This window comes from Cryptomeria japonica, chromosome 9 (genome assembly GCF_030272615.1).
Source record: "Cryptomeria japonica chromosome 9, Sugi_1.0, whole genome shotgun sequence".
Lineage (NCBI taxonomy): Eukaryota > Viridiplantae > Streptophyta > Pinopsida > Cupressales > Cupressaceae > Cryptomeria > Cryptomeria japonica.
Window position 1 is genome coordinate 662,796,241 of NC_081413.1, and position 12,863 is coordinate 662,809,103.

Sequence of the window (12,863 nt, forward strand, 5' to 3'; positions counted from 1 at the left end):
AGACATAGTCACATCCATAGGGATGGGTTGGGAATCTTCTTGAGGAAAGACATTAGTTTTATCTTTCAAAGGAAGAACTTCCTTCTCAAGAATGATAGGAATGTCAAGTTTAGGTGTTCTAGGTTCACTTAAAGATAGGATCATATCTGTTTTCCACTTTTGATAAGATTTGAAAAGATGATCACTTCGCGGAGGAAGGGATTGGAATTTTTTAGGCCAAAAGTAATCAAGAGGAACACTAGAGGTTCTTTCAGCTGGTTTAAAGAGGCTATGATTGACAGTAACAACTTCACCATTATGGGGAAATTTCAAACACTTATGAATAGGAGAAGCAATAGCTTTCATGGAAGATAGCCAAGGATAGCCAAGCTTCACACGAAATTGTTCGGAAGATGGAATAATAGCAAAGTTCACATCAAGGGATTTGTTATGGACCTCAATAGGCAATGTAATAGAACCAATTGCAGGAGAAGAAAATGCATCAAATAGTTTCACAATCACATTTGTTTTGTCATAAATCACTTGATTCAATTGCAAACTAAAAAGAAATTCTTCAGTAATAACATTAACCATGCACGAAGGATCAATAAGCACTCCACGGCAAGGTGTATTTTTTACTTTTCCAACTATGTATAAAGGACCATCAGGTGCCCTAATGGTTTCACTAGAATCAAATGTGATGGAAGGTTCTTTAGGGTTTTCTTGCTGCTCTACAAAGTTAATCACATTTGGAGTCATAGACACAAGACCATCAGATGAAAGAGAGGAATCGTTAGTCTCAACCGCATTAGAGGTATGAGAAGGTAATGGATCAGTGAAAATTTGAAGATTTTGATTAGGAGGAGCTACAGATGTATTGCCTTTATCATTCACTCCAGAAACAGAAATAGTATTATTATCAATCAAATCTTGAATTTTACCCTTTAAAGAAAAACATTTTTCAGTATCATGCCCAAGCTGACGATGAAATTGACAAAAGGCTTTGTTATCAAAATAAGGTGAAGTAATCTTTTCAGGATCAATTTGTCTTATAGGAGGAAGAGTAAGCACATTTGGTTCCAATAATTTATTCATAATACTATGCAATGATTCATTCAAAGGAGTATACTTTCTTTCTTTCTTGAAAAATTTAGAAATAGGAGGCACACCTGATGCTGCATTCACATTGTTCTTGATGATGTTTTCATTGAATTTGATGGAGTCTCTGTTCGGTTTAAACTTCCCAAATGGTTGTTGACTGCTATCACCCTTATCACTCGGAGCCATAGGATGTGATTGTTCCATTTGACTCACAGTCAGTTGATAATTGTGAAGAGTGGCACACAACTGTTGGAAAGAAGTAAACTCAGAAAACAGAAGTTTGTCTCGAATATCTTTTTGTAAATTAGAAATAAAGATTCTTTGAATATCATTGTCAGGCACTGGAAAAGAAATTTGAGCATACAAATGCTTATATCTACCAATGAAATCAGTCACTTTTTCTTTAACACCTTGTTTACAATGCATTAAATCAATCAAAGTAACTTTAGGACTTATATTGTTTTGAAATTGTTGAATGAAAGCATTTGCAAGTTGTTCGAAAGAGGTAATAGAATAGGAAGGCAATGAGCAATACAATTGTAGGGCTTTGTCTCTTAATGTTCTCATGAATAGTTTTGCAATTAACCTTTGGTCATAAGCAAAATCAGTACAAATTGTTTGAAAAGTCTTAACATGTGTTAGAGGATCACCTTTACCATTATAAAGTTCCAAATGTGGAATTTCAAAATGTTTAGGGGGAATAGCTCAAACAATGTCAAGAGAAAGTGGGCTCACAACATCAAATGTGGGCACACTAAACTTAGATTGATTCATAGAGGCAATTTGTTGCTGTAAAGAAGAGACAGTTTGTGCAAGATTGTTAATGGTCGCTTCAGTCGAAGAGTTCATATTAGATGTGTTAGATTGAGATGGAGGTGTTATGTTATTGAATGAAGGTAAAGAGTAAGGTGGTGGGACCCTATGATAATTAGTCATAGGAGATGATTGAACGGGAGGAACACTAAAAGGAGGAATGGAATGATTAAATGAATTGCCCCCTTGCGTCATGTTCATTTGTGAAGATGTAATAGGAACACTCATTGAAGGAGTGAATGAAGAAGTCGGATTGAATGAAGGAAGAGGGTTAATTGAAAAGGAAGGATTGTCCCCATGACTAGTGATCACAGGAGGAATGTCTTGTGTAGAAGTAGCCATTATGTTTGATGTAAAGGTAGGTATTCTAGCAATAGAAGTCATCAAAGGAATAGAATGATTGACTTGTGTAGGAGGTTGTGTATAACCTAAAGTTTCGGCACAACTCTTCATAGGCATCACGTTCGAATTCACAATGTGTGAAATACCACGCAAAATATCAATTCCGTTCTTATCACTTTGAAGCATACGTTTTAGACCCTCAATTAAAGGAAGAGCTTGACTATCAGGGTACTCATGAGACATCCATTGGTGAAAATCATCAAATTGGTTATCCAATTTTGAAATTTGTTCTTCAGAAACCTCATGGAGAGCTTCTTCATCATTAGGAGGATTAGAGGAATTACCCATGTCCTCGTTAAAAAGGCTATTCAAATTAGGTTCCATCTCCTCAGTAGTTAAACCTCGGAAAGACTTAATTCTATGGCTTCGTCTAACGGGAATAGTGTAAGTGGGACTTATTGTTGTAAAACTCATGCACTAGAGAAGGAGAGAAAATTTTGATTTTAGAGGTAGCAATTTTCAGTAAAATCAGCCAATCTTCTGGATTTAAGCTGAAAAATACAGTAAGATCTCGCTCCCGAAATTTCAGAAAAAATGTCGGGGACGATGGCGCTCGGCGCCACGGTCCTCACAACTTTTTTCCAAATTTTTAGGGATGAAAGATATTGTGATTTTATTGTGGAATCCAAATTTACAGCTGATTTGGAGATGTTTTGATCAGTGAAATTGTCGGACAAAGGTTGAATCAAAAGGGTTTCAAAAATTAGGGTTTTGACACTTAACCACTTAATTTTCAAAATTAAAGCATAGATATGAATTGATAATTTGTAATAGAAGGACAGATCTGAAACAAGCATTAACAATTAAAAATTTCACAAGCTTAATTACTAAAAAGAAATTTTAGGGTTTTTATGCAATCACCTCTAAAATTTTGCAAAAGATCAAACATGGAAATGTATTCGAATTTTTCAGATCTAAGCATGAAAAATCAGAAAGGATGTTCACGTCGGGTTCACCAAAATGTAGCTTCCTAAAATTGCGACACTTGCAATTTCGAATGCATTTCGGTCTTCACGATGGCGACACAACACACAAGCTGAATGGAGACCCGGAAACTTACTCACGACACCAAAAACTGCATTTTTCAAGTACCCTGGGCTGAACCTCCTTGCACCCTGCTGTCCCGGGAGGTGGGACCAGAGCGCCCAGTGCCCTGGTCCCTCAGGACCAGGGCGCCCAGCGCCCTGGTCCCTGGGTCCTATTTTGGGCCCGGTCTCCTAAGGGGTCTCGGGTATTTTTGTTTGCAATTTGGAAATTAACTTTCCTGGTCGGCCTAAGGTCAGGAAAATCAATCTATCAGCCCTAATTGAGAAGTATGTAAACTACATTTTTCTCTCTCATTTGGGATAGAGGAAAAAAGATATGTGTACAAAGCGTGGAAACTATACTCAAGCATTCAAGCATTCAAGCATTCAAGCATTCCTTCTAAGTCTCCATTCAAGGCTAAGTGTTGCATTCAAGACAAGGATTCAACCATTGAAGAGGAGATCACTTATCACATACTACTACAACATACAACATACAACATCTAAACCTTCGCACATAAGGATACAAACATCCTTAGAACAAGGTTGCAGGTACGCGGCTGAAACTGAAGATCTGGAATCCTTGTGCAGAGACGAACAGATCCCCATTCGTTTCGCGGTTTTTTCGGAGGACCGTGGCGCCAGGCGCCATCATCCCGACAACTTTTGCTCAAATTTGCAGGACAGCACCGTATCGACATTTTACTGCTAATTCCAGGTCCGCAGCTTCATACTGTATCCCTATCTCAGTTTATAAAGTGAATCTTTGTCACTTTCTATGCATTCCTAGCTCAATTCTTCTATGCACATTCTTTACAAAAGAGGGTAGCCTTACTGTCTTAACCCTTGAAACTCATTTAGCATCCAATCTTGCATTGCGTGGGATTGGATCTTGTGGGTTTCAACCCCTCTTTTGAATGTAAAGTCTCCCCCCTAAGTGAAAACCATCGAATCCTAGCGAACCTCCCTTCTCTCTCCTTGGAGTTGGAAGAGGGGACAGCAACTAGGGTTCGATCGCGATTTTTCTGCTTTACATTTTGGTGAACCCGACCTGAACATCCTTTCTGATTTTTCATGCTTAGATCTAAAAAAATTGATTACATTTCCATGTTTGATCTTTTGCAAAATTTTAGAGGTGATTGCATAAAAACCCTAAAATTTCTTTTTAGTAATTAAACTTGTGAAATTTTTAATTGTTAATGCTTGTTTCAGATCTGTCCTTCTCTTACAAATTATCAATTCATATCTATGCTTTAATTTTAAAAATTAAGTGGTTAAGTGTCAAAACCCTAATTTTTGAAACCCTCTTGATTCAACCTTTGTCCGACAATTTCACTGATCAAAACATCTCCAAATCAGCTGTAACTTTGGATTCCGCAATAAAATCACAATATCTTTCATCCCTGAAAATTTGGAAAAAAGTTGCGAGGACCGTGGCGCTGAGTGCCATCGTCCCCGACATTTTTTCTGAAATTTTGGGAGCGAGATCTTACTGTATTTTTCAGCTTAAATCCAGAAGATTGGCTGATTTTACTGAAAATTGCTACCTCTAAAATCAAAATTTTCTCTCCTTCTCTAGTGCATGAGTTTTACAACAATAAGTCCTACTTACACTATTCCCGTTAGACAAAGCCGTAGAATTAAGTCTTTCCGAGGTTTAACTACTGAGGAGATGGAACCTAATTTGAATAGCCTTTTTAACGAGGACATGGGTAATTCCTCTAATCCTCCTAATGATGAGGAAGCTCTCCATGAGGTTTCTAAAGAACAAATTTCGAAATTGGATAACCAATTTGATGATTTTCACCAATGGATGTCTCATGAGTACCTTGATAGTCAAGCTCTTCCTTTAATTGAGGGTCTAAAACGTATGCTTCAAAGTGATAAGAACGGAATTGATATTTTGCGTGGTATTTCACACATTGTGAATTCGAACGTGATGCCTATGAAGAGTTGTGCCGAAACTTTAGGTTATACACAACCTCCTACACAAGTCAATCATTCTATTCCTTTGATGACTTCTATTGCTAGCATACCTACCTTTACATCAAACATAATGGCTACTTCTACACAAGACATTCCTCCTGTGATCACTAGTCATGGGGCAATCCTTCCTTTTCAATTAACCCTCTTCCTTCATTCAATCCGACTTCTTCATTCACTCCTTCAATGAGTGTTCCTATTACATCTTCACAAATGAATATGACGCAAGGGGGAAATTCATTTAATCATTCCATTCCTCCTTGTAGTGTTCCTCCTGTCCAATCATCTCCTATGACTAATTATCATAGGGTCCCACCACCTTACTCTTTACCTTCTTTCAATAACATAACACCTCCATCTCAATCTAACACATCTAATATGAACTCTTCGACTGAAGCGACCATTAACAATCTTGCACAAACTGTCTCTTCTTTACAGCAACAAATTGCCTCTATGAATCAATCTAAGTTTAGTGTGCCCACATTTGATGTTGCGAGCCCACTTTCTCTTGACATTGTTCGAGCTATTCCCCCTAAACATGTTGAAATTCCACATTTGGAACTTTATAATGGTAAAGGTGATCCTCTAACACATGTTAAGACTTTTCAAACAATTTGTACTGATTTTGCTTATGACCAAAGGTTGCTTGCAAAACTATTCACGAGAACATTAAGAGACAAAGCCCTACAATGGTATTGCTTGTTGCCTTCCTATTCTATTTCTTCTTTCGAACAACTTGAAAATGCTTTCATTCAACAATTTCAAAACAATATAAGTCCTAAAGTTACTTTGATTGATTTAATGCCATGTAAACAAGGTGTTAAAGAAAAAGTGACTGATTTCATTGGTAGATATAAGCATTTGTATGCTCAAATTTCTTTTCCAGTGCCTGACAATGATATTCAAAGAATCTTATTTCTAATTTACAAAAAGATATTCGAGACAAACTTCTGTATTCTGAGTTTACTTCTTTCCAACAGTTGTGTGCCACTCTTCACAATTATCAACTGACTGTGAGTCAAATGGAACAATCACATCCTATGGCTCCGAGTGATAAGGGTGATAGCAGTAAACAACCATTTGGGAAGTTTAAACCGAAGAGAGACTCCATCAAATTCAATGAAAACATCATCAACAATAATGTGAATGCAGCATCAGGTGTGCCTCCTATTTCTAAATTTTTCAAGAAAGAGAGAAAGTATACTCCTTTGAATGAATCATTGCATAGTATTATGAATAAATTATTGGAACCAAATGTGCTTACTCTTCCTCCTATAAGATAAATTGATCCTGCAAAGATTACTTCACCTTATTTTGATAACAAAGCCTTTTGTCAATTTCATCATCAGCCTGGGCATGATACTGAAAAATGTTTTTCTTTAAAGGGCAAAATTCAAGATTTGATTGATAATAATACTATTTCTGTTTCTGGAGTGAATGATAAAGGCAATACATCTGTAGCTCCTCCTAATCAAAATCTTCAGATTTTCACTGATCCATTACCTTCTCATACCTCTAATGCGGTTGAGACTAACAATTCCTCTCTTTCATCTGATGGTCTTGTGTCTATGACTCCAAATGTGATTAACTTTGTAGAGCAGCAAGAAAACCCTAAACAACCTTCCATCACATTTGATTCCAATGAAACCATTAGGGCACCTGATGGTCCTTTATACATAGTTGCAAAAGTCAAGAATACACCTTGCCGTGGAGTGCTTATTGATCCTTCGTGCATGGTTAATGTTATTACTGAAGAATTTCTTTTTACTTTGCAATTGAATCAAGTGATTTATGACAAAACAGATGTGATTGTGAAACTATTTGATGCATTTTCTTCTCCTGCAATTGGTTCTATTACATTGCCTATTGAGGTCCATAACAAATCCCTTGATGTGAACTTTGCTATTATTCCATCTTCCGAACAATTTCGTGTGAAGCTTGGCTATCCTTGGCTATCTTCCATGAAAGCTATTGCTTCTCCTATTCATAAGTGTTTGAAATTTCCCCATAATGGTGAAATTGTTACTGTCAATCATAGCCTCTTTAAACCAGCTGAAAGAACCTCTAGTGTTCCTCTTGATTACTTTTGGCCTAAAAAATTCCAATCCCTTCCTCCACGAAGTGATCATCTTTTCAAATCTTATCAAAAGTGGAAAACAGATATGATCCTATCTTTAAGTGAACCTAGAACACCTAAACTTGACATTCCTATCATTCTTGAGAAGGAAGTTCTTCCTTTGAAAGATAAAACTAATGTCTTTCCTCAAGAAGATTCCCAACCCATCCCTATGGATGTGACTATGTCTATGTCTAATAAACTTCCTACAAGTAGACCTATACCTCCTCGTCATGATGGACTTGGTCTTCTTCCTAAACCAAATATTCCTCCTTTATATGGAGCAGTTCCTCCTCCTTCCTTTTATAGAGAGAAGAGACCTTCTTCTTCTCCTATTATCCAGCCTAAGAGACCACAACCTAAACACCCAAGTGATAGGGATGAGAACATTCCTCCTCCTCAATCTTCATCACTTCCTACTAAGACTAGACGAAATCGTTCTGCACGTGAACGCCGACAAAAGCGTCGTCTTCGAGCTCAAACTTTGAAATCTCCAAAAACACCTTCAACGAGCATTATTCCATTTTCTCCTCAGCTGGACATTGAGCCTAAATCTCCTAAACATAAGATGCATGATGGTCTTGATCCTGTGCGAGTTAAAGATCCTATTTTTATAAATCTTGATGATGATATAGATGAAAATGTTACTCCTGTTCATTCTGATAGTGAATATGAACTTGTTGATGTTGATAACCATTTATCTACTAAATTTTCTAAAGCACTTATCCTAGCTCCTAGACAAGAACAATGTGGCTCGGAACATGAACATAGCCCTTGTCTGGATCTTTTGATAGCTCCATCTGCCGTGTTGAATGTTCCTCCTCTAGTGTGTTCCCTGCCTTCCCGAAACATTGATCAGCAAGATCGGGGGGTAGATGACGTGCTAGACTAGTTACATTAGCATAGCAGATACTCTCCTCCTCTCTTGTGTTACTTCTTCTATATGTTATTCTCATTCTTCTATTTGTTGTCCTTAGTGTTGTCTACTTAAGGATGATGCAAAGCATTGAGATCTCTCGATCTCTCTCATGTTGACTCAAAAGACACATGTGTTCCCTTCTTCTAGGTGACCTTCCTTGATTGGGGAATGAAGAACAATTATGCATACATATATATGATATATACACGACTTATCATATAGCATACTGACCCCAAGGAAAGTGAAGTCACCTCGTGCTTTGTGTTTTGTGTCTATTATCCTTGGGCTTATCTCACACTTGGGGGCTAAATCCTTGTGATAACGTGCTCCTTTCCTTTCTCATTCTTATGTGTATCACTACGTTAAAACAATCACCCCCGGTGAGGCGTGTGCGATCGCTTTAACGTAGGGGGGCATACATCCCGTTCATATCTTTTCAATTTACTTGAGAATTTCTTGGCAAATTTATCTTTGCCTTGAAAATTCTTGATATCTTTCTTGCATGACTCATAGTGAGGGAACCTTACTACTGACAGTCATAGTTCTCCCTCGTGATCTTCCCTTTTACTTTGTCAATCGAAGTCGTAAGATCCTTAGTCCACTAGGGGCTTGGTGTGTCTTGCCTCCTTGACGTGGTGAAAGTCTTTCAATGTTGTTTCCTTGTACTTTACCGAAAGTATGAGCATACATACTCCCGCTAAAGTGGGAGCTAAATGTAGCGTCCTAAAATTGCGACACTTGCAATTTCAACTGCATTTCGGTCTTCACGATGGCGACGCAACACGCAACTTGAATGGAGACCCCGAAGCCTGCTCACGACACCAAAAACTGCATTTTTCAAGTACCCTGGCCTGAACCTCCTTGCACCCTGATGTCCCGGGAGGTGGGACCAGAGCGCCCAGCGCCCTGGTCCCTCAGGACCAGGGCGCCCAGCGTTCTGGTCCCTGGGTCCTATTTTGGGCCCGGTCTCCTAAGGGGTCTCTGGTCTTTTTGTTTGCAATTTGGAAATTATCTTTCCTGGTCGGCCTAAGGGCAGGAAAATCAGTCTATCAGCCCTAAATGACAAGTATCTAAACTACACTTTCCTCTTTCATTCGATATGATGAAAAAGGCGTGGAAACTATACTCAAGCATTCAAGCATTCAAGCATTCCTTCTAAGTCTCCATTCAAGGCAAAGTGTTGCATTCAAGACAAGGATTCAACCATTGAAGAGGAGATCACTTACTACATACTACTACAACATACAACATACAACATCTAAACCTTCGCACATAAGGATACAAAAATCCGCGAAATGAAGGGGGATCTGTTCGTCTCTGCACAAGGATTCCAGATCTTCAATTTCAGCCGCGTACCTGCAACCTACAAACAGAAAATCGACGACGATTGGGGGGTTAGGGATTAGGGGTTTGCCTTTAGGTCAAACCACGGTTTTGGAATTAACCAAGAAATGAGCAAGAGCTGTAAATGTAAATGACTGTAAAACAAGTACTAATACCTTGTTCTAAGGATGTTGGTATCCTTATGTGCAAAGGTTTAGATGTTGTATGTTGTATGTTGTAGTAGTATGTGATCTCCTCTTCAATGGTTGAATCCTTGTCTTGAATGCAACACTTAGCCTTGAATGGAGACTTAGAAGGAATGCTTGAATGCTTGAATGCTTGAGTATAGTTTCCACGCTTTGTACACATATCTTTTTCCTCTATCCCAAATGAGAGAGAAAAATGTAGTTTATATACTTGTCAATTAGGGCTGATAGACTGATTTTCCTGACCTTAGGCCGACCAGGAAAGTTAATTTCCAAATTGCAAACAAAAAGACCTGAGACCCCTTAGGAGACCGGGCCCAAAATAGGACCCAGGGACCAGGGCGCTGGGCGCCCTGGTCCATAGGGACCAGGGTGCTAGGCGCTTTGGTCCCACCTCCCGGGACAGCAGGGTGCAAGGAGGTTCAGCCCAGGGTACTTGAAAAATGCAGTTTTTGGTGTCGTGAGTAAGTTTCGGGGTCTCCATTCAGGTTGTGTGTTGCGTCGCCATCGTGAAGACCAAAATGCAGTCGAAATTGCAAGTGTCGCAATTTTAGGACACTACATTTAGCCCCCACTTTAGCGGGAGTATGTATGCTCATACTTCCGGTAAAGTACAAGGAAACAACATTGAAAGACTTTCACCATGTCAAGGAGGCAAGACACACCAAGCCCCCAGTGGACTAAGGATCTTACGACTTCGATTGACAAAGTAAAATGGAAGATCACGAAGGAGAACCAAGACTGTCAGTAGTAAGGTTCCCTCACTATGAGTCATGCAAGAAAGATATCAAGAATTTTCAAGGCAAAGCTAAATTTGCCAAGAAATTCTCAAGTATCTTGAAAAGATATAAACGGGATGTATGCCCCCCTATGTTAAAGCGATCGCACATGCCTCACCGGGGGTGATTGTTTTAACGTAGTGATACACATAAGAATGAGAAAGGAAAGGAGCACGTTATTGCAAGGATTTAGCCCCCAAGTGTGAGATAAGCAAAAGGATAATAGACACAAAACACAAAGCACAAGGTGACTTCGCTTTCCTTGGGGTCAGTATGCTATATGATAAGTTATGTATATATATCATATGTATGTATGCATAATTGTTCTTCATTCCCCAATCAAGGAAGGTCACCTAGAAGAAGGGAACACATGTGTCTTTTGAGTCAACATGAGAGAGATCGAGAGATCTCAATGCTTTGCATCGTCCTCAAGTAGAGAACACTAAGGACAACAAATAGAAGAATGAGAATAACCTATAGAAGAAGTAACACAACAGAGGAGGAGAGAATCTGATATGCTAATGTAACTAGTCTAGCATGTCATCTACCCCCCGATCTTGCTGATCAATGTTTTGGGAAGGCAGGGAACACGCTAGAGGAGGAACATTCAACACGGCAGATGGAGCTATCACAAGATCCAAACAAGGGCTATGTTCATGTTCCGAGCCACATTGTTCTTGTCTAGGAGCTAGGATAAGTGCTTTAGAAAATTCATTAGATAAATGGTTATCAACATCAACAAGTTCATATTCACTATCAGAAGCAAGAGAAGTAATATTTTCATCATGAATAACATTTTCATCTATATCATCATCAAGATTTATAAAAATAGGATCTTTAACTCGCACAGGATCAAGACCATCATGCATCTTATGTTTAGGAGATTTAGGCTCAATGTCCGGCTGAGGAGAAAATGGAATAATGCTCGTTGAAGGTGTTTTTGGAGATGGCAAAGTTTGAGAAGCAGCTGCTTGAGCCCTAAGATGACGCTTTCGTCGGCATTCATGTGCAGAACGATTTCGTCTAGTCTTAGTAGGAAGTGAAGAAGATTGAGGAGGAGGAATGTTCTCATCCCTATCACTTGGGTGTTTAGGTTGTGGTCTCTTAGGCTGAATAATAGGAGAAGAAGAAGGTCTCTTCTCTCTATAAAAGGAAGGAGGAGGAACTGCTCCATATAAGGGAGGAATATTTGGTTTAGGAAGAAGACCAAGTCCATCATGAAGAGGAGGTATAGGTCTACTTGTAGGAAGTTTATTAGACATAGACATAGTCACATCCATAGGGATGGGTTGGGAATCTTCTTGAGGAAAGACATTAGTTTTATCTTTCAAAGGAAGAACTTCCTTCTCAAGAATGATGGGAATGTCAAGTTTAGGTGTTCTAGGTTCACTAAAAGATAGGATCATATCTGTTTTCCACTTTTGATAAGATTTGAAAAGATGATCACTTCGCGGAGGAAGGGATTGGAATTGTTTAGGCCAAAAGTAATCAAGAGGAACACTAGAGGTTCTTTCAGGTGGTTTAAAGAGGCTATGATTGACAGTAACAATTTCACCATTATGGGGAAATTTCAAACACTTATGAATAGGAGAATCAATAGCTTTCATGGAAGATAGCCAAGGATAGCCAAGCTTCACACGAAATTGTTCGGAAGATGGAATAATAGCAAAGTTCACATCAAGGGATTTGTTATGGACCTCAATAGGCAATGTAATAGAACCAATTGCAGGAGAAGAAAATGCATCAAATAGTTTCACAATCACATCTGTTTTGTCATAAATTCTGAACATACATGTACATTTACCAAATGTATTAGATTTAATCAAAACAAAATATACATTGTTTTAAGCATTAAATATAACACATTTGAGACAAAAGAGAAGCATGTATATATACATATATATGTGTGGATCGTATACAAATCTAGGTCACTGTACATCCAAAATGTGACCTCTCTTTTACATCATAAAATCATCTCCTATCCCTAGGGCTAGTGGCTGGAGAGTGTCGACTGGACGCTCCCTCCTGATCTAGCCGTGAAGGTGGACCCATGGGTGTGTAGCGCGATACAGATCGTGAGTGACTCCGAGAGGAACTCCTATGATCGATATCCATAAGGATCGCGCGATAGGTGGTAGCCTCGGTCTGAGCCACTGCTAGATCTCACTGCGCCTGCTGGAGGTCCTCTGATAGGACTCTCTCTCTCTGCCGCACCTG